The sequence below is a fragment of the Leptopilina heterotoma genome, unplaced genomic scaffold (assembly GCF_015476425.1).
Source record: "Leptopilina heterotoma isolate Lh14 unplaced genomic scaffold, ASM1547642v1 Lhet_6, whole genome shotgun sequence".
Classification (NCBI taxonomy): Eukaryota; Metazoa; Arthropoda; class Insecta; order Hymenoptera; family Figitidae; genus Leptopilina; species Leptopilina heterotoma.
In genome coordinates this window covers 972,182-992,051 of record NW_025111137.1, presented here as the reverse complement: position 1 = coordinate 992,051, position 19,870 = coordinate 972,182, and the positions used below count along the sequence as shown (strand labels likewise).

Here is a 19,870-nt window from a genome sequence, read left to right as displayed (position 1 = left end):
AAATTGAGGAGAAGGACAATGCTTCATTGGGGTCAAATCGACCCGCGTCGTAAAACGGTCTTTGGTCACCCTTCTCTCTCCCCCCGCCTCTTTTGCTCTTGTCGCATACAGACCACCCCTACCGCAATCACAAATTATTCATTGTTAGTGGGCACAAACTGTGGAACTCGTTACCGCGATAAATCAAAGAAGCCGTACTTTGTGTAATCCTGTCGGCTGAAAATGTTGCAAATATTTATTTTATACACGAAAAAGTAAATTTATCACTCGAAACTAGGCTGTATTTCGTTAAGACTCGGAGTAATAAAATTTCGAGTTACGAACAACTGCAAATTAATTCAGTTGAGGAAGAAGCAGATTTTTTTGGTCTAAACACGTTTTCAGGAATTTATAAAAAAAATTCGTTTCCCGCTGAAAGCACTATGAAGATCAACTCCAATCATCTTTACTATATTTTTCCTATAATCCACATGTAAAAATAAATAAGTATGAAAATTTCTTTAGGTATAAAAAATATTAAGCGCTGGGAGGGGGGCTACAATGTTTTGCTATCCCGAACCGTTTTAATAGTGTTGCAAATAAAAAATAATTATTAATGGTTTTTCCAAGGTGATTTGGCGAATTAAAGACAATATTTTCAATTGTATTTTGGTTCCTAGTTTTACTTTGCCAGTGGATAGTTTTCCAATTGCGATAGAAAATTTAGTGACTGTATATTTACCATGGCTGGGTACTTAATTTTGCTTTCGGAATTAAGTCGAGTGTTGGAGGGAAAATGGGTAAGGCGTACGGCTTGGGAAAAGCTCAAGAAAGTGGGGTTGGAATAGGTGTTACAGAAAGCTGCAAAGGAGGATGGGTTACTGCTATAGAAGACACTGCGCTGAAATATCCCTAACTATAGTGGATTCTCAGCAACTTACGTCTACTATTTTCCTGAGACTGTCTCTCACAATTAGAATTTTGCTCGGGGAGAAGAAAATCCACCTCATTCGACGAGATAAGAAAAATAGGAGACTGTCACATCTCAAGAAGTGTTGTAGATAAATTATTTCTGTTCGTTTTTCTAATATGCCTCATTATAAAATATTTACTTTACAAATATTTATTATACAGATATTTATTATAAACAAATGTATATATTATACAATATTTATTATAGAATATATTTATTTTAGAATAGTGGTTATAGAATATTTTTTCATTGTGTAATTATTATACAATATTTATTATTATATAATTATAATACAATATTTATTATAGTATAGAAGTGTTAGAAGTGGCCTTTAACAATATATTTAATTTTTCAAAATTATATCATATTCATGTTAATTTTTACGATCTTTTTTTGTCATGATATGATTTTTGTGATAATTGTTTTTTTTACAAAGAAAAATTGAGAATTTATCTTTGGAGTATTAGCGTCCGGAATTAATTGCCTGCGAGTTGATATAAAGTAACCTATATGTGCTTTCTTAGGAGGGTCGTCGGTGCAGGGTTAATATTGGTACTAGTTCGTGCCAGTCGATGAGGCACTCCGTTTAAATCGTGCATACTCGCATTGCCCCCCACTCGAATGTGATGCAGGTGCAACGATATAATTCGATACCTCATTCAATGCGAGACCCTCTAGACAGAAATTCAAACAATGTACGAACTTAAGATACAAATCTTCTCCACCCTTATACTTTTCTGTAATAAAAAAAAGAAAAAATAATACCTTCTCATGTGATGAGAACGTAATAAAAAGAAATGACAATTTCCTTTTTGAAATTAGGTAAAACTTTTGTAATTTTAAATGAAATTGTTTCGTTTACCTTGTTCGGCAGTGTGCGCGCGCAATACCCCCACTCTTTTCTGGAAGCCGTTCTCAGTTTTGAATTTAAAACGATTTTTTTATTTCACTTTTTATTTTTTATTAAATAGTTCACTTGGAAATTGAAGTATGGGTAAAATATGGGAAACTATCGATAAAGGATGGCGAAGTATGGCACTAATTTTTATAAAGAAGGTCAAAATTTAAAAAATTTTTAAACCATGGGCAAAGTGTGTCAAAGCATAGGGAGAAGAGAAAAAGGTTTTTTTGTATTTTTAAGTTTACTGATAAAATTTTAAACTTTGGGCAAAGTATGGCATATTTCATATTTTTAAACTATAGCCAAAGTATGGCCATACTTTTCCCATGAAGAGTAAGTTTGAAAATATGAATATTATTTCTTTTACTTCTCATGGTTCGCCATACTTTGCCCATAGTTTAACGGTTCACAGTAGTGAGTGGGGAAAGATAAAAAAATAACAACAGTTTGACGAGTAAGGAAATATTAAATAGTACAACTCAACAGTTAATAGTGATGAATAATGATAAAAGTATGAGTTATTAATTCGGTTGAATTTGCATTGAGTATTTTTCTTACATCTTCATTATTCGTTGAAGTCAATTGTTGAGGTAGCAAAGACCATGGCAAAGAGGCAAGCACCAGTTAGGAGCGTTTGTTTGACGAGGTCGAGGGCCTAGGGTTATTAAGCTCAGTCCGCAGACCACATCAGAGCCAACCAGGAAGAGCCTCGGCATATTCATCTACTACGTCCTCCACCCCTCACTGCCTCATACTCATACTCTCTTCTCCATTGTTCAGTTATATAGTATTTTGTCCGACATGCCATGCCCCATTTATGGTAGTTGCCTAAAGTCCAATTTCACTTTGAAATTGCCATTTTATATACAGAGCTTGGTTATTGCTGTCTAGTCTTAATTCATTTACTAATTGATCATTTGCACTTTACTTTATTTCATTTTCTATTCATTTATTCCAGCATTCTTCACGCAATGCATGCACTTAATAATAAATTGGAATTTAACAAATACAAACAAGAACAGAAATAAATTTTGTAAATTTAAATTTACTTTGATTTCTACTTTGACTATCCCTTTACAGATTTTTACTTTCACTTTGATTGATTCTCATTTTCACTTTGGAACATTTTTTATTTTCACTTTCGTTTTCATTTTCACTTTTTACTTTGACAATTATTTATTTTCTTTTACTGTCAAAGTGAAAGTGGAAAATGAAAGTGAATAAGGTGAAAATAAACATTTATTAAGGTGAAATTGAAAATAAAAGTGAAAGCAAATATATGCAATTGAAATTGGAAGTGAAAGTGACAATGAAAGTGAAAATAAAAATCTACAAAAGTAAAAATGAAATTAAAAATAAAAGTGAAAATGAAAGTTTATTAAGGGGTCAAATCGGTTTGAATATTCTGTCAAAGTGAAAGTAGAGAATGAAAGCGAATAAAGTGGAAATAAACATTTAGTAAAGTTTATTTTTATTTATTTAATTAATTTATTAGATATTAAACATTTATTAATAATTAAAAATTTGACAGAACAATTTAAAAAAAATTTTTTTTTTTATTAAAAAAAGTTAAAAGAAAATTGATTGACTTATGCTGGGTGGTTTAAGGAACGAAAAAATTCAATGCTTTTATTTTGTCGATTAATTTAGAAAAGTTATTGTTAGAGTTGTTGAAAGTTTGTACAATATAAGACTTTAATTAAATTTTGTTTATGTTAAGATTCTGCTACAGTGGCTGCTTACATCACATGTCTGCATGTTTAACCACTTATCACGTCGGATCTAACAACGCGTAACACAAAATAAGCCTAAGGCAAGTGCAAGAAAACGTTGGGGGGCGAATGTGAGAACAATTATAAACGCCTAAATTAAATCGAGTGTAATTTTAATGATCTTAATGTATACAAATGCATTTAGTTTCACTAAATTTTAAGTTAAGTGTTTCAGTAAAGTTTTAGTAGAAATTTTTAAAAAATGGTTCAGTAAATTTTTAGTAAATATTTTAGTAAAGTTTTAGTAAACATTTTAGTAAAGTTTTGGTAAACATTTTAGTAAAGTTTTGGTCAAAATTTTAATAAAATGTGTTAGTACATTTTTAGTAAACATTTCGGGAAAGTTTCAAGAAAAATTGTAGTAAATTGATTAAGTAAATTTTTAATGAAAATTTCAGTAAAGATTTAATAAAAAATGTAGTAAAGTTTTAATATGAATTTTAGTAAAGCTGTAGTATAAATTTTAGTAAAGTCTTAATGTAAATTTTAGCAAAGTTTTAGTAAACCTATGGTAAAAATTTCCATAAAATGATTTAATAAATTTTTAGTAAAGTTTAAGAATAAATTAATGACGTGTACAAATATATTTAGATTCAGTGAATTTGTGGTAAAACATTTTAGTAAAGTTTTAGTAAAAATTAGCGAAAGATGATTTAAAAAAATTTTACTAAACGTTTTAGTAAAGCTTTAGAATTTAAAAGTTTCAGAATAACTTAATAATTATTACAATTTGTATTAGGATTCAGTGAATTTTTAGTTAAATGTTTTAGTAGATTTTTAGTGAAAATGATCGAAAAATGGTTTGGGAAAGTTTCATTAAACATTTTAGAAAAATGGTTCAGAAATTGTTACAAAATATTTTAGTAAAGTTTTATTAAAAATTTTAATAAATTGTTTAAGTAAATTTTTATTAAACTTTTGAAATATGCAAATGCATTTAGAATTCAGTGAATTTTTAGTTAAATATTCTAATAAAATTTTAGTAAAAATTGTCGAAAAATGGTTTCAAAAAGTTTTCGTAAATTTTTTAGTAAAGGTTTAATGAACATTTTCGAAAAATGGTTTGAAACATTTTACTAAACATTTTTGTAAATTTTTCGTATAAATTTTTCTAAAGCTTTTATAAAAGTTTTAGTAAAGTTTCAGCATAAATATTTTTTAAAAGTTTTGGTAAACTTGCTAGTAAAGTTTCAGTAAACATTTTCATAAAATGGTTAGCTAGCTTGTAGCAAACATTTTAGTAAAGTTTTAGTACAAATTTTACTAAAACTTTAATAAAAATTTTAATAAAATTTTAGCATAAATATTTTTTAAACATTTTAGTAAACTTACAGTAAAGTTTTCGTAAAATTCTGATAAAATATTTACTGTAATTTTAAATATTTCACACCTAGAACAGTAAGATACAAGAAATTACTAATAGAAGAACGAAATAAAGGACGTAATTGTAAAAAAAAATAAATTGGCAATTCTTGATACTCTTGAGATGATTGATGTGGGGGAAATTAGATAGGTGGCAAACACTATTACCATTTCATTGGTTACATAAGGGAAATTATGGTTTGCAAATACCAACATGCGAATAGATATATCGGTATTAAGATCGTTTTAGAGGAGTATGATTACATTCGCATGCTTTAAGGACATATCTGACTGATATCGACTCTGAAACCACATTCAAGATTCCCCCCCACCCCCTCTTTCTCTCTAACATTCCCTTTAAACACTCTCATCCCCGATTTCCCATTCGTATCGCCCCAGTCGACTTTACCTAACCTTCGCACCCAAACGAGTATTTACCGATTCCAATTGGTTTCGTGATTGCGCCTAAGTGCAAGATAGACCCGCGTGTTTTGCAAAATTTCATCATTTTCTTCTGTATTCAAATATAATGAGATCGCTTAAATTATTTCTATTGAATTATACACTCTCCATGATATGAAAGTTGGCTGTTTCTTTTCAAGGCACGAAAATCTTATTTTCTTCAGCGACTTTTTCATTATCTTTAAAATATTTTTAGTTTTCTATTTATTCTAGCTGTTAAAAGTGATATTAAATTTAAGGTTCTTTTACAAAATAATAAAAAAATAGCAGAGAAAAAATTAGAGTTGAAGATCAAGAATTATTTATAAGAGTGGAAAAAGAAAAAAACTATTTTCAATTAGGTTTGAAATACTTTGCCGGGTTTGTACCTAGTCTGAGCCATATTTGCCCATAGAGGCCAAATTTTCGCTTTTCTTCGCTACATTGTCCTCTTGGGTCGAAAAGGTCAAAACTGTCCCCAATTTGGTTTGAAATACTCTGCCCGATCTGGACCTAGTTTGGAACATGATTGTCTCGACGGCGCCGAACTTTGTCTTTTGTTTGTCTCTAACTAGGGCCTTTCCAGAAGTTGAAAAAACTATCCTCAACCCTTACTAAAACCAAGATACAAATTATTATTAAAAAAAAATTGTTGCATGCTTCATTAGATTTCTGGTTTATCTCCGTTTTTTCCTCAGGTAAAAAGTACGAAATGTGAAAAATTAAAATTCGTCGAATTGATTGAAAAAAACGGGAGAGAGCTTTTTTCTTTGTTTTATTGCTCAGCGATAAGAAGTTTGACTGTTTTATAACGATTTCATTTTTAATCCTTTGATTAAAGACAATTTTTATGAGCGAAACATTTCATCCTTGACGCTTTATTATTCGCAATGTCAAAACCTGAGTCGAAAAAGCGATATTATTAATGTCGCGCAGAGCTTTTAATTATGTCCGTCGGCTAATTACTGACATGAGACACGTGACAGTAGTGCATGGCAATAATTAATTTTCGCAATTATGTCTACCTTTCGCTTCCTCTCATCTATATGTATATTCTATATCAGGGCTCATCTTCCTCTCTAGAATTTTCTATCTCGAATATATATATGTGGAAATAATCAAAAATTGGTTACAATATGGAATTAAAGACTCTGCCAGACATGAGCCCGGTTTTCGCCTGATCGGGTTATATCGGGAATTCGTCAGGGCGTGATTGTAATTCGTCTATTTTCGAGTATTTTGTAGAGTGCAGACATTTATTTAGTGAATTTTAATAATTATTTTTTCATTTCCGGAAGTAGTAGTAATTGGGAATGAAATATGACGCCAGTCTTGGACTTCTTATGGTTTAATCGGGACATGATAGTAATTCGTTTATTATCTAGTATTTTTCAGATTGTGACCGCTTATTTTGTGCATTTCGCTAATTGTTTTTCATTTCAAGAAGTTGTAACAATTGGGAATGAAATACAAGGACAGACTTGAGCCTAGCCTGGCTCTATCAGGGCTTAATTAGGGCATAATTGTAATTAGTTTGAAGCAGTAATTCATTTTGTAGCATTAATCAAATTATTGTTTCCGGAAGTGGGTCCACTTGGGAATGTATTGTTAAGGTCTCACTTGGTTCTGACCTGGCTCTATCGGGTCTTAGTAAGGGCGTGATTGTAATCGTAGGACTTCCTTTTTTTCACTAATTCTCGTGCAAAAATACTGGTCTGGCTTCAATAGGAACAAAAGAAAGTGATCATTTTTCAGTCAGAGTAAAATTTAGTCCCAGATAAGGCCCTGACCTGGCAAGATATTTTAAACCACATTAGGACCAGATAGGATAATTTTTACATGGAGTTTTTTGCTTCCTAAACTACTACCGATCGGAAATGAAATGCACTGTTCGGCCCGAGCAGTTTCAATCAGGATCCAAACAGGGCGGAAATAGGGCCTTGCCTCATCCCAGCAATTTTTCTATTTACAAAAAAAGTATTTTCATTAAAAATATTATTAAATATTATCAAATAATATTATTTTGTGTTTTTTATTTTATTGTATTATTTAAATTAACAAAAAATTTCCATTTCTTGTTACAGGTAAATGTTCAACTGCAATACAGTGTCTTAACAACCCCAAGATCGTTAGTTGGTAAGTTTTTCTTTTTCGGAAAATTAAAATAAAAAGTTTTCACATATATTAATAAGAATTATGATATTGAATTAAAATATGAGAAATATGTTTTTTGGTGAAGAAAGAAAAAAAGGAAAGAGTGGAAAGGGGGGTAAATTGGTAATTAGTAATCTGATATAGGTAAAGGCAAGTCGAGCTATGTTTTGTTTCGGTATTGCGTGGCTTGGGTCGCGTGGACTTCTGCGACAGGCACGGCCTCGCGTGACCCTACGCCCCCCTCGGGGGGTGGGAATAGCAGTCCGTACATACAACCAGGGGTTGGAAAACGTAAGGGATGACAATTATGCCCTACAGGTAATTGCCAGGTTGCAGCTAAACGGAGCGAGTACTTCGGCAGGCTTGCGATCACCCCTCGGCGAGGTGAACGCGAGCTTTCACCAGAAAATCATGGTCTTTTAAATGCGTCACACCGCACACATACTTTATCATTTTACCTGTACTTTCTAATTTTATACCTCGGCCCTGCAGATTTTATTTCTCTCTCTTTCTCTCTCTTTCTCAAATTCTTTTTCTCTGTATTTTCCTCTCTCTTTCTTTCCTTCTTTTTCTCCTTATTACTCTCTTGCCTTCTTTTACTTTTTTCTTTTTGTCTCTCTCTCTCTTTTTATTTTTTCTTTTTTCTCTTCCTTTCTTTCTCCCTCTCTATTTTCATGTATAATGTTAGATTAAATCGCTTATTATAGAAGAAAAGAAAATTTGACCATTATATATCGCTTTTATTATGATGGAGTGATTTATTAGGTGTAAGGCTGTAAAAAGCTGCGATAACCATCTAAAATTTGTCTATGCAATTTTTATTTCTCAACGTTTGCATTGTCGTTTAATATTTTTAAAGTATTTCAATCTTTCTTTCGATTAATTTTGATAATTCGTTTTAGGTTACTAATTAAGTTACAAATAAATTAAATTAATAAGAACAGGGTGTTGATTCCCAGATGAAAAAGTTCTATAGAATTTCACTAGAATCATTCTATATAGATTCTAGTGAATATTTTATGGAATTTCACTAGAACGATTCTACTGAATTTCTACATGAACTCTACTAAATTTTAGTTATTTTTAATTGGAAAAATTCTATAGAACTTTTTCATCTTGGTTAAGTAATTTTAATTCTGATTTGACTTTCATTTTCACTTTGAACGATTTTTATTTTTAAATTGTTATTTTCACTGTCCTTTTCACTTTAATAGATTTCTACATTTACATTCATTTTCACTTTGACATATTTTGATTTTTGTTTTCTACAGAAGTGAAAATGAAAATAGAATTGAAATAAAACTTTAAATGTGAAATTAAAAATAAAAGTGAAAACAAAAACGTGTTCAAGTCAAAATGAAAGTTAAGATGAAAGTTAAAATAAAAATGTAAAGTTCAAATTAAACTGAAAAGAAAAATCTACTAAAGTGAAAATAGAAAACAGTCAAATGGAAAGTGGAAATATAAATCAGTCAAAGTGAAAGTGAAAATGAAAGTCAAAGAAGAAATTAAGTTACCGAATCAATATATTCTTTCTAAGACAGTAAATTTCTCCTTGTAAAAAATAAAAAATTGTAAACAAAAAAGAAAACTTTGTAACTACAAAAATTCGTACCGAATAAATAAATAGAAATATAAATAAAAATTTTAACAGAAATATAAATGAAAATAAAAATATAAATAAAAACATAAAAATGAATAAATAATAAAGAACTTGAAAGAAAAAATTCGAATTGAGCATTGCGCAAAAAAAAGATGTTGAGCTATATAATAAAGAAAGGAAAAAAAAGGCGGGTTGTTTACATATCCGTTAGAAAAGAAAGCATATCTGGAACATAGATGAGGGTGTCGTGCACATGTTATAATTAGGCAAAGAATAAAAACTTTGGTTTCGTGCGATGTCGTGTTGTTCGAGTGGCAGTCGCATGCCAGCCAAAGAATTACCATCAAGTGGCTTGGGTTTCCATCGACTGACGTTGCATGACGGATGTCGATTCGATGCCCTGATTTTAGTTGAAATTTCGATGCTCTCTCAAGTTACTTGAATGAAGTTTCAATTGTCGATGAGAGTGTCTATATATGAACTTCTCCCACTCCATGCTTGATATATTCAATTGACATGTGTTTCTATTTGGCCCCAATCAAGATTATAGGGGTCAGTTATATAATTTTATTTTGAGTTTTACTTTTATATTTATGAACCGAAAAAAAATTATTTTATTTAAATAAATCGATTATTATTTGTATAAAATGATTTTTTCCATTGTATTCACACACATTTTTACACTTATTTTCAATTTCATTTACATTTTCCTAATTATTAATAGAACCGAGTGATAGTATCAATCTTATAATTTCAAATCAATTTTATTTTAGTCAAATAAATTTTTATTTGAAGCAATAATTTCAGTATTTAAAGTGAATACCATTTAATTGACTTAAATAAAAATTATTATATTCAAATAAATATTTATTCGATAATAAACAAGTAAATAGTTATTTGATTCAAATAATTTTTTTTCAGTGTACTCACATTTATTTTTATTTTTATTTTCACTTTCATTTAAATTTCCTCGTTTATTTTTAATTTAACTTTCGTTTCTACATTTATTTTTACTTTCATTTACATATTTCTTTTTATTATCACTTTCATTTGCCTTTTATTTATCATTTCATTTATTTCCACTTTCACTTACATATTATCTTTTTATTTTATATTCACTTTCATTTTCACTTTCATTTACATCTTTCTTTCTATCACTTTCATTTACCTCTTAGCTATCATTTTATTTATTTTCACTTTCACATATATATTACCTTTTTCTTTTATATTCACTTTCATTTGCATTTTATCTTTCACTTTTACATTTATTTTCACATTCATTTCCACTTTCACTATCTCTTTCATTTTCATTTTTACTGTTTTCATTTTATTTTTACATTATCATTTGCCTTTTCCTTATATTTCAGTTAAACTTTCATTTTTACCTTTATTTCCATTTTTTCTTTCATTTTTACATTAATTTTCACTTTCATTTGAATTTTATCTTTAATTTTTACATTTATTTTTACATTCATTTTCATTTTCTCTTTCATTTTCATTTTAACTGTTTTCTTACATTCTTTAGCATTTTACATACATTTTTACTTTCACTTTCACTTTCATTTTTCCTATTATTTTAACTTCTATTTTCGTTACCAAAAGAAAATTAATTTAAAGGAAACTGATAATAACAAATATTAAAATAAAAGTGATTTTCTTAATTTTTTTTTTTTTTTTTGAATTTTTTAAAGTGAAAGTGAAAATGAGTATCTATAAAATTAAAAATAAAATTGTAAAACTGTCAAATGGAAAGAAAAGTAAAACTAAAGTAATAGTAGAGAAAGAGACACTAATAAGAAAATAGAAATCTGTAAAAGTGAAAATGAAGGGAAAAATATATTAAAGTGAAAGTGAATGTGGAAATCTTTAAAGGTGAAAATAAAAGTTGAAATAAAAGTACATAATCTACCTTCTTGATTGTAATCGAACTAAAATAGCCCCCGATCTATTAATATATTTCAAACAAAATTGAGTATTATTTTTTTCTTTATTTAACACAAAATAGTTAAATAATTCAATTGTAAAATATTATGTCACTTAGAAATGACATAATATTTTTCAATCGAATTATGCTATGCCTTAAACACACATACAAACACAGACACACGTGCTTTATTGTGTGAAGTACGCACGTGTGTGATTTGCCCCATTCCTTGAAATGATAACTTTCCACGGTCATTATAAAGCCATTAATCATAGGTGTAGAACATGAGCGGTTAGTTTGAGAGACTCAAACTGGACTGTATAGAGAGAGAGAGAGAGAGAGAGAGATGGTCAGAATAGATTGAATTATCTATAAGACATAACCAACGGTTTTCCCTTTTGGTCTCTACATCAATTATTCGTCTCTCGTGTGCTTGCCGACTTCTTACTTAACATTTTTTTAGAGCACGCACTTTTACTTGGTCTAACCGTCAATGATTATCAGAGAAAGAGAGATTATAGTGTGCGCGCAATACATTTAAAAAGAAGTTTGCGTGCAGACGTCATTGTGGTTTTGGTGTGAGACAACCTATCGATTTCAATTTAATATTCAAGTGATGACAATTCGAGAAAATATTGATGAATTCATACGTCATTTTCTTTCATTTTAAAAAATATTTTTTTGCAATAATTTTTCTTATTGTTTTACAACATTGTACTTTTGTTTTTCGTTTTTATTTTTATTTTACTTTAACTAAGGATCATTTAAGGGTTAAAATAAAAAAATCGTTGAAATCTTGTCCTGGATAAATAATAATTTGGTTGTTAAAAATTCATGATTTTAAATACAAACATCTTGCAGAGTATAATTTTATCTACAATACCTGGTTATTTAATTTAATTTTTTATTGATACAACAGGTACAAAATAGTAAAAATATGTCCAAAATGTCATCGTGTCCCGTGTCCCTATATACATTTTACGATATAAAAAAATTTTTAATTCAATTTTTTATTATATAAAATAAAATTTCTCTTCGTGTACGTGTTCTCCAATGTATAAAGTGTAATATAGAAAAGTGGTGAGAATTTTTATAACACTAAATGCGAAATTTAAAGAATTTTTAACGTGTCCCCAGATTTGAAATTTTTTAATGTCATCGTGTCCTCACACACATATTTACCGGTTTTCAAATTGGTATCGCAATTAAAAGTTAAAAAACTATGAAATAAATCAAGTACGATATAAATTTGATAATACGTGAGCATAGAGAAATGTCAAAATCAATTTAAATATCAGTAAAATGATATTTTGATAATATTAAGAAAAGAGTACATCTTTTTTTTGTCATCGTGTCCACAAGTTTTTTTTTAAAGGCGAACACTTTTAAATGGTAATTAATGTATAAAAAAATATTCTAGTATATGTATATTATTTTGTGTAAATGTACAATTAAAACTAAATTCAAGTTTTTGAATAATAACAAAAATAGAAATTCATGTTTATTATTTTTTGTCATCGTGTTCCGTCCGACATATCTTTTTTTAGGAGTGAATGCAGACGTTACATTTGACAGAAAGAAAATTTCTAACATCTATTTGGTTAGTTATCAAAAAATATTTTCAGAAATTCATATTAAAACGATTAACACGCTAAATAATATGTTATTAATATTTAACAGGTAAATTCAGTAATTAAATAATTAAACTAACTAAAAATTAATTATTACTATCAACTTTTTTTTGTAATTTCATCATATTGAAATAGGTTAAATATGTGATTACTAAAAAAAATATTATTAAGCTAATAAGTATTCCTGGATCTTGCATTTTATGATTTTTGACATATTTTAGAACATAACTAACAAAACAGAAAATTTTTTCAACATTTCAAAGATTTTATTCTTTTTAAAAAGTTAGGCACATATTGTCGTTTTTTTATTTTGACCCTTAAATAGTTTCATTTCGACTTTTATTTTCACTTTCATTTTTTTCCCATTGACAGATTTTTATTTTTCATTTAAATTTTTTACTGTGACAAATTTTTATTTTCACTTTTATTGTTACTTTCAGACTGAAAGATTTGTTGCAGTAAAAATATAAAAATGAAAGTAAAAACTAAATTTTCCTTTTATTTTTACATTTTTACTGTGACAAATCTTTCATTTTCACTTTCCTTTTCACTTTTAATTTCATTTTCTCTTTTAATTTTTTTTATCCCTGACAAATTTTTATTTTTACTTTCAATTAAAAATATTTTTAATTTTTACTTTCATTTTCACTTCCACTTTCATTCAGTTGTACAAAAGCAATAAAAGTGAAAATAAAAATCTCTAAAAGTGAAAATGAACGTAAAAGTGTAAGTGGAAGTCGAAAGTATTAAATTACACAGTTTTCTTTTGCAGTAAAAAACTAAGAATGTAATTATAAAAAAGTCTACCTATTGTAATAAAGTAAAAACCTGTCAAAGTAAAAATGATAATGAAAGTCAGTTACTAAAAAATTAATTAATTGCAATAATTCAATAAGAGGAATGTATTTTATAATTATATTCTTCAGTGTAAACCAATTAGTGCATTAATTCTATTAGCTTTTAAATTTGAAAGTCGATGCTGCAATTTTATTTTATCTTTCGCTTACATTTTCATATTTACTTTTAATGACAAAGTAAAAATTAAATTGAAAAAATCTGCCAATGTGAAAGTTATCTTTACTTTCGTCAGTGAAATTTTAAAATGATAGTAATTTTTTACTTTGAAAGCAAAAAATAAACGTGTAAATGAAATGAATGAAAAAATAAATAAAAAAGAAAGAATGAAGGTAAATTCTTTTTGAAATAAAAGTAAAAATGAAACAGAAAATAAAAATTAAAGTGAAAGTGAAAATGAAAGTCTTTTACATTGGAAGACTTAAAATCGACGGTGTGAATTTTCATATTCCTTTTGTTGGGGAAATATAGTACCATGGAGGGGTAAGAAAAGACCGAGTGAGACGGGATTAACCACCAAACCGTAAGGAAATTCCACTAAGCTTTCAGATTTTACCCTCTTAAGTAGACCAAGGATTATAAAACGCAAATAGTGGGAATATAAATATTGACTCCTATCTCCTGATATTTTTTCGTGAAAAAAGCAAGACTAGAATTTAAAAGACGTCGATTATGAAATTTTATTTTTACTTTTACTTTCATTTTCACTTTCACTATCATAGATTTTTCTTTTTGATTCCCTCTTGATAAATTTTTATCTTCCCTTTTATTTTCACTTTCGCAGAATTTTATCTTCTCATTTGTTTTCACTTTTAATTTTACTCTAGCAGACTTTTTATTAACATTTTCGTTTCCACTTTAATTTTTACATTTCTTTTGATAGATTTTCACATTCACGCATTCGTTCTCTCTTTAACTTTTACATTCCTTTTGATAGATTATCATTTTAACTTTCGTTTTCATTTTCATTTTGCTTTTACTGCGATCAAATTTTACAAACTTTCATTTTCACTTTGAGAGACTTTTATATTCATTTTGATTTTTGTTTGAATAGATTTTTATTTTTAGTTCTATTTTCAATTTGATATAAAGTTAATGTTTTCACTTCCACCTTCGTCAGACTTGATTTTCATTTGCACTTTCATTTTTTCTTTTCTTTATGATAGATTTTCATTTGTACTTTGATAGAGGGTAAAAATAAAAATCTACAAAATAAATGAAAGTGGAAATATAACTGAAAATAAAATTTTATCAAAGTGAAAGTGAAAGTAAATTAAAAATTGATTGAAAAATAAAAGGGTAAACGAGATGGAAGTAAAAATCTATTAAAATGAATGTGAAAATGAAAGTTAAAATGAAGGTGAAAAAAGTCAAAATAATAATCGGTCAAATAAAAATGAAAGTTAAAATAGAAATTAATTTACGAAACCTACCATCCAGTTTGGGCCCTGGCTCTATCGGAGCTGAATAAATGTCTGAATGTATTTCTTGGCCCAAATCGTTCTCCATTGTTAAAATAGGCTCCAATAGGTCAAAATTTTCTACCTTAAGACTCTGGTTCCAAATTAGAAAAACTAGCCAGTCCCTTGATAGGGCCCAATTTAAATTTCAAATACTCAATATTTTTGCAAAAATAAAATGAAAATATTAAAAAATATCTAAAATAAAAAAATTTTTCTGAAAAGTGTATTATTTTTTGTGGAATAATGAAAAAATTGGGTGGATTAGGATATGATGTAAAATTCGATATGATTTTGAGGGTAACTCGAAGATAGCCACTTTAGGTGGATAAACTGTGAGGAAGAGAGAACTTTAGACTGTAGGGAAGCCTCAAGCATCCTACGGAAGTCTGGCTCTAATTAAGCGCCCCTGCCTCCCGTAGCTCCTTCACTCATCATCTTTCATCTCACTCTTACCTCTCCTGGAAAACATCCTTCGCCACCATTCCACCCAATAGTCTGAGATGAAGGTAAGCATCCGTTCTGCGTGTTATCATATTCCTGATTGTTATGTCTTCGCTCGCGATATCCCTTCTCCTTTACTCGCTGAATTGCTCACTTGTTTTTCTTTAACTCTTTCTTTCTTTCTTGCTCTTCCCACATTTTCCTATATATTCTTCCACCACATTTTCCGTCTCGCTCTTTTTTTACGGTTTCCCGAGAACACGAGAACACGTCTCCTAATTAAATTCCACTCTCCCTTTTTTCCTTCTTCTTTCCATCTCTTTTTTTTAAGTTTTAAAGGTTTCCTCAACCGCACTTTAATTGCGCGGGAAATATGACTGCCGTAATGTTGCCAACTGGTGAGATTCTTGTGTTTGCGTTTCAATTCTCTTCCTCCTCTTTTTTTCGGGGCTCTTAATTAGCGCATAGTTAGCCGAGTTCTTTAAAGTTTTATCGACCTTGAAAATGACGAGTGCTGTTTTAAAGACAAATAAAATAGAAAACTAGTGTAAAAATTATTGACAATATTATTGGAGAGAAAAAAAGAATTTTTTCTGTATACACAGAGTTTTATGTATGTGCGTTATTATTTAATGTAAATTGATGTACAATTTTCCTGCAATCTATCTATTTGAATCAATTGTTGAAATGAAAAAGTTTCAATGACTGGAAGTAGTTTTGTTTCCAATAGACCACTTTAGATGCGATTATAGTTTACATGCGAGCATAAATCCCAGTCAACTTTAGTCTTGTTTTGAAATTTTTATTTCCTTCTGGAAAACATTCTCCGACTGGGTATGATTTTTTTTCTCTCATTGCGGTTTTATCGACGAGGTTGTAGACGGGAAAATTGATATTCTTTACTCTCTAGAGTCTATTTAAAGATCTATTCTATAAACTGTTGTTTTATTTACTGAGGAGAGGTCTTATATCGAAAGAATTTAATTCTTTTCTGTAATACAGTATTACTGGAATAGTTTTTACAACAACCAATCTAATGGTAACTATTCTAAAATAAACTGATTGAAAATCCGATGTTATTTTTATAAAATTCAAAATGGCGGATCCAAAATGGCGGACGAATTTTTTAAAATTGATCGGATTCGTTCGAAACTTGCTACTCGGGGGTTTTCGGGGTCGCTGATTACGAATCTGAAATAAACTTTTCCAAATTCAAAATGGCGAATTCAATATGGCAGAAGAATTTTAAAAACTTGTTGGATTCTTATAAACATATGTTTCCGAAGGTCTGTAATTTGCCTACTTATTTATAGCATTACATACATTTATACCGAGATTAACAACGAAGAGGTTACAGAACTTCGATTCCATTTTTAAAAATTCGTCCGCCATATCGGATCCGACATTTTGAATTTTGAAAAACTGACATCGGCTTTTTAATCAACGACCCCAAAAACCCCCAAGTAACAAGTTTCAAGTGAATCCTTTTAATTTTTAGAAATTCGTCCGCCATATTGGATCCGACATTTTGAATTTTTTATAACTGATTTCAGATTCGTATTCACCGACCCCAAAAACCCCTAAATACAGAAGATGACGAAAATTGCACTTTTCTAAAATAAATTTAGGCGTTAAAGGGTGAAATTGTTTCTTATTTACAGAAAATTAAACTTTTATATTCAGGTGTTACTTTTGATTTATTTGAAGTGTTCGTAATAATTTTGTTGACAAGAAATATTAAAATGCTCTCGAGTTAAAATAAATTATTGATGGCGGTGCACAAGGCTTCCAAATCGATGGGAAAGATGAAGATTGCAATTTATGAATTTTTTTTAAGAAAATAAAAAATAGCTTTAACCTCATGGCTTATTAATAGTATATTTCGTAACGAGTGCTTCGCTTCGCCTACAGTTTGTTCCAAAAAAAGTGCTCATTCAAAAATTGACAACTGCTCGCACTCGTTACGAAATATACTATTTAAATTTACTTATAGTGATTGTAAAAAATTTTTTTGACAAGAAATATTAAAATAAATCCGAGTTAAGATAAATTATCGACGGCGATGGACTTCCAAACGATAGCAATTCATTACATTTTGAATCAAATGCAATAGTAACGAAGACATTCGAAGAAATTGTTTTCGAGAAAAGTGAATAGTTTACCTCAAGGGTTTCAAGGTAACGTGATATCTCTCTTAAAAAAAGACAAAGAAATATCTCCTCCTTAAAAATTTTCAAAAGAAGAAAATAATAAATAAAAACTGTAAAAGTAAAATTAACAAAAGAAATCTAGAAAAGAAGGTGTATTATTTTTTAGGAAGAGAGAGAAAGAGAGAAAAAACATGCTTGATCAGTGGAGGAGAGTTTATTTACGGAGGATCGGACATGGATTGGATTGCGATAGGGGGGCTCCAGGGATGGGAAACAATAGCGAGGAGCCGTGCTTGCGGCAACATTATCTAAAATTCAAGCTGTAATTACTTTGCTGGGCGGCGCTCCGCTTGATTTATAGTCATCGCGCGATGCAGCTGCGTGGGTGTAAGTAATTAAAAATGTACCATCGCGTGGTACGCCGCCAAGCCGAGAAAGGAGGGGGCGCCAGGGGGGAAGGGGCCTCCTCGCTCTTCGGAGTCCTGGTACCACCTTGTCCTTGAGTGAAAAAACTTGTAATCGACCTTAAGGGAAATTCAAAACAAAAGCAATGAGATCTTTTTTTTAATTCAAAAATTTCATTAAGAAAAATATCACACTTGCTTTATAATTTTCTTGAAAAGCATCTTTTTTTTTTGACTAAACTCAACGATTTTTTAGCTATTCTGTCTAAACATGCTTCACTGAAATTTTTTTTTAATTCGAAAATAAGTTGCCAACTAGAAAAATGACATATAATCTTGGAGTCCACTTAGATTTATAAGAGTTTATTTACATATTTAAATAAATCTTACAGCCTCGAAGACCAAATACAGGATTACCATTGTACAAAATGTTGTAAATAATATAGTAACATTTTTTACCATCCGACGTTCTTGAATACTTCCGGAATACTTTGGTAATGACTGTTCTCTTATCCACGAATTTTTACTTGTATTATTGGTAGACTTTACTCTCTTGATTTTTTGTTAGTTCAAATGTGATTTGTTTTTTTAATTTTTAGTTCGTTATCCATTGCCTAAATAGTATTCTCCTCCACGTCCTTGTTTAAGTTATTCATTTTTCTATCCACTTGACCAATTTTTACACTCGTATCAATTTTCTTATTCTATTTAGATTTTAATTGTTGAATTTCTCTTTAGTTTTGTTCTATTTTCATTCTTATTTTAGCTCTATTGTCTTTTTTCTGAGGCTAGTTTTTCTACACCTTTTTTTGTTCTTTCAACTTCTAAACCCAACTCACGTATAAATTCATCGAAAGCTTGTTCAGTTTTGCTCATTACTTTTTGTTCTTCTCTATCTAATTGTCATTATCATCAAAAATATATAGAATTTGTTTTGTTTCATGTTTTGTTTTGATTTTTAGAAAAAGGAGGTGAGGCTACTTGTCCTACAGCTTTTTTTATTCTTTTAACTTCTAATCCCACCTCACGTTCATTACTTTTTCTTCTTCTCTAACTAATTTTCACTATTATCAAAAATATCTTTTTGTTCAATTCGTTTTGATTTTGTAACTGTTTTTCTTTGATTTTTAGGGAAAAATATTAAAGTTATTAAGGATTTTTTTCAAATTCATGTTCAAGTTATGTAATTGTAGCTAAAATTAATATTTAAAAAAGATAGTGTCTTATTAAGAAGAAAATTCCTGATAAAGGTCTTTTGACTTTATAACCGGCATAACCACCCTTAATTATTTCCTTTAGCGAATTAGAAGCGACTGCTTTTGAAGATGGTCAAAGTCCATCAGTTTAGGTACAGACCGCAGAAAACCGAATTCAGTTCGGGTTTGACATTTAATTGGTACAGTCGCCAGGTTAATTGGTCATTCATGGATAATTTAGTCCTGTCGATGTGCGAAGTGTAAGGCGATAGGGCAATCTGTCCGAACTTGGATGTCCCCCACTGGCTCCCCTCTATTTCTCTCTTGTTCATTCTCTTCGTTTTCTCTCTCGAATTTCGTATTCGCCTTGGACCCTTTGGTGAGAACAGTTTGGTCGCCCGAACGTTGGTCATCCATTGATCCATCCCTCAATGAGCATTTGCAAACTCTAGACTCGAGAATTATTCACTGTCTTGGTTAAGACCCTTTCATTTCGAGAGGGATGACTTGAGGACACAGATGTCTCTGTGGACTGGGCTTAATGCATCCCCCTCTTCCTTCTGCCTTGACGAAACGTTTGCTCGATACTTGGCGCGCGTATTAATTAACTCGAGCTAACGA

The 19,870-nt window shown here is 29.6% G+C and overlaps 1 protein-coding gene across 10 annotated transcripts in view; it reads left to right on the top strand.

The window, feature by feature from the left end:
• The window catches only part of LOC122509236 (mucin-5AC-like), a 659,214-nt gene that overhangs the window by 346,475 nt on the left and 292,869 nt on the right, over positions 1 to 19,870 (top strand). For 2 of the 10 annotated variants that reach the window (XM_043623117.1, XM_043623116.1), the window contains exon 2: positions 7,513 to 7,564. The exons of the other annotated variants lie outside the window; for them this stretch is intronic. The gene's annotated coding sequence lies outside the window, so the exon portion shown is untranslated. The remainder of the gene's footprint in view (positions 1 to 7,512; positions 7,565 to 19,870) is intronic. 10 annotated transcript variants of the gene reach the window in all.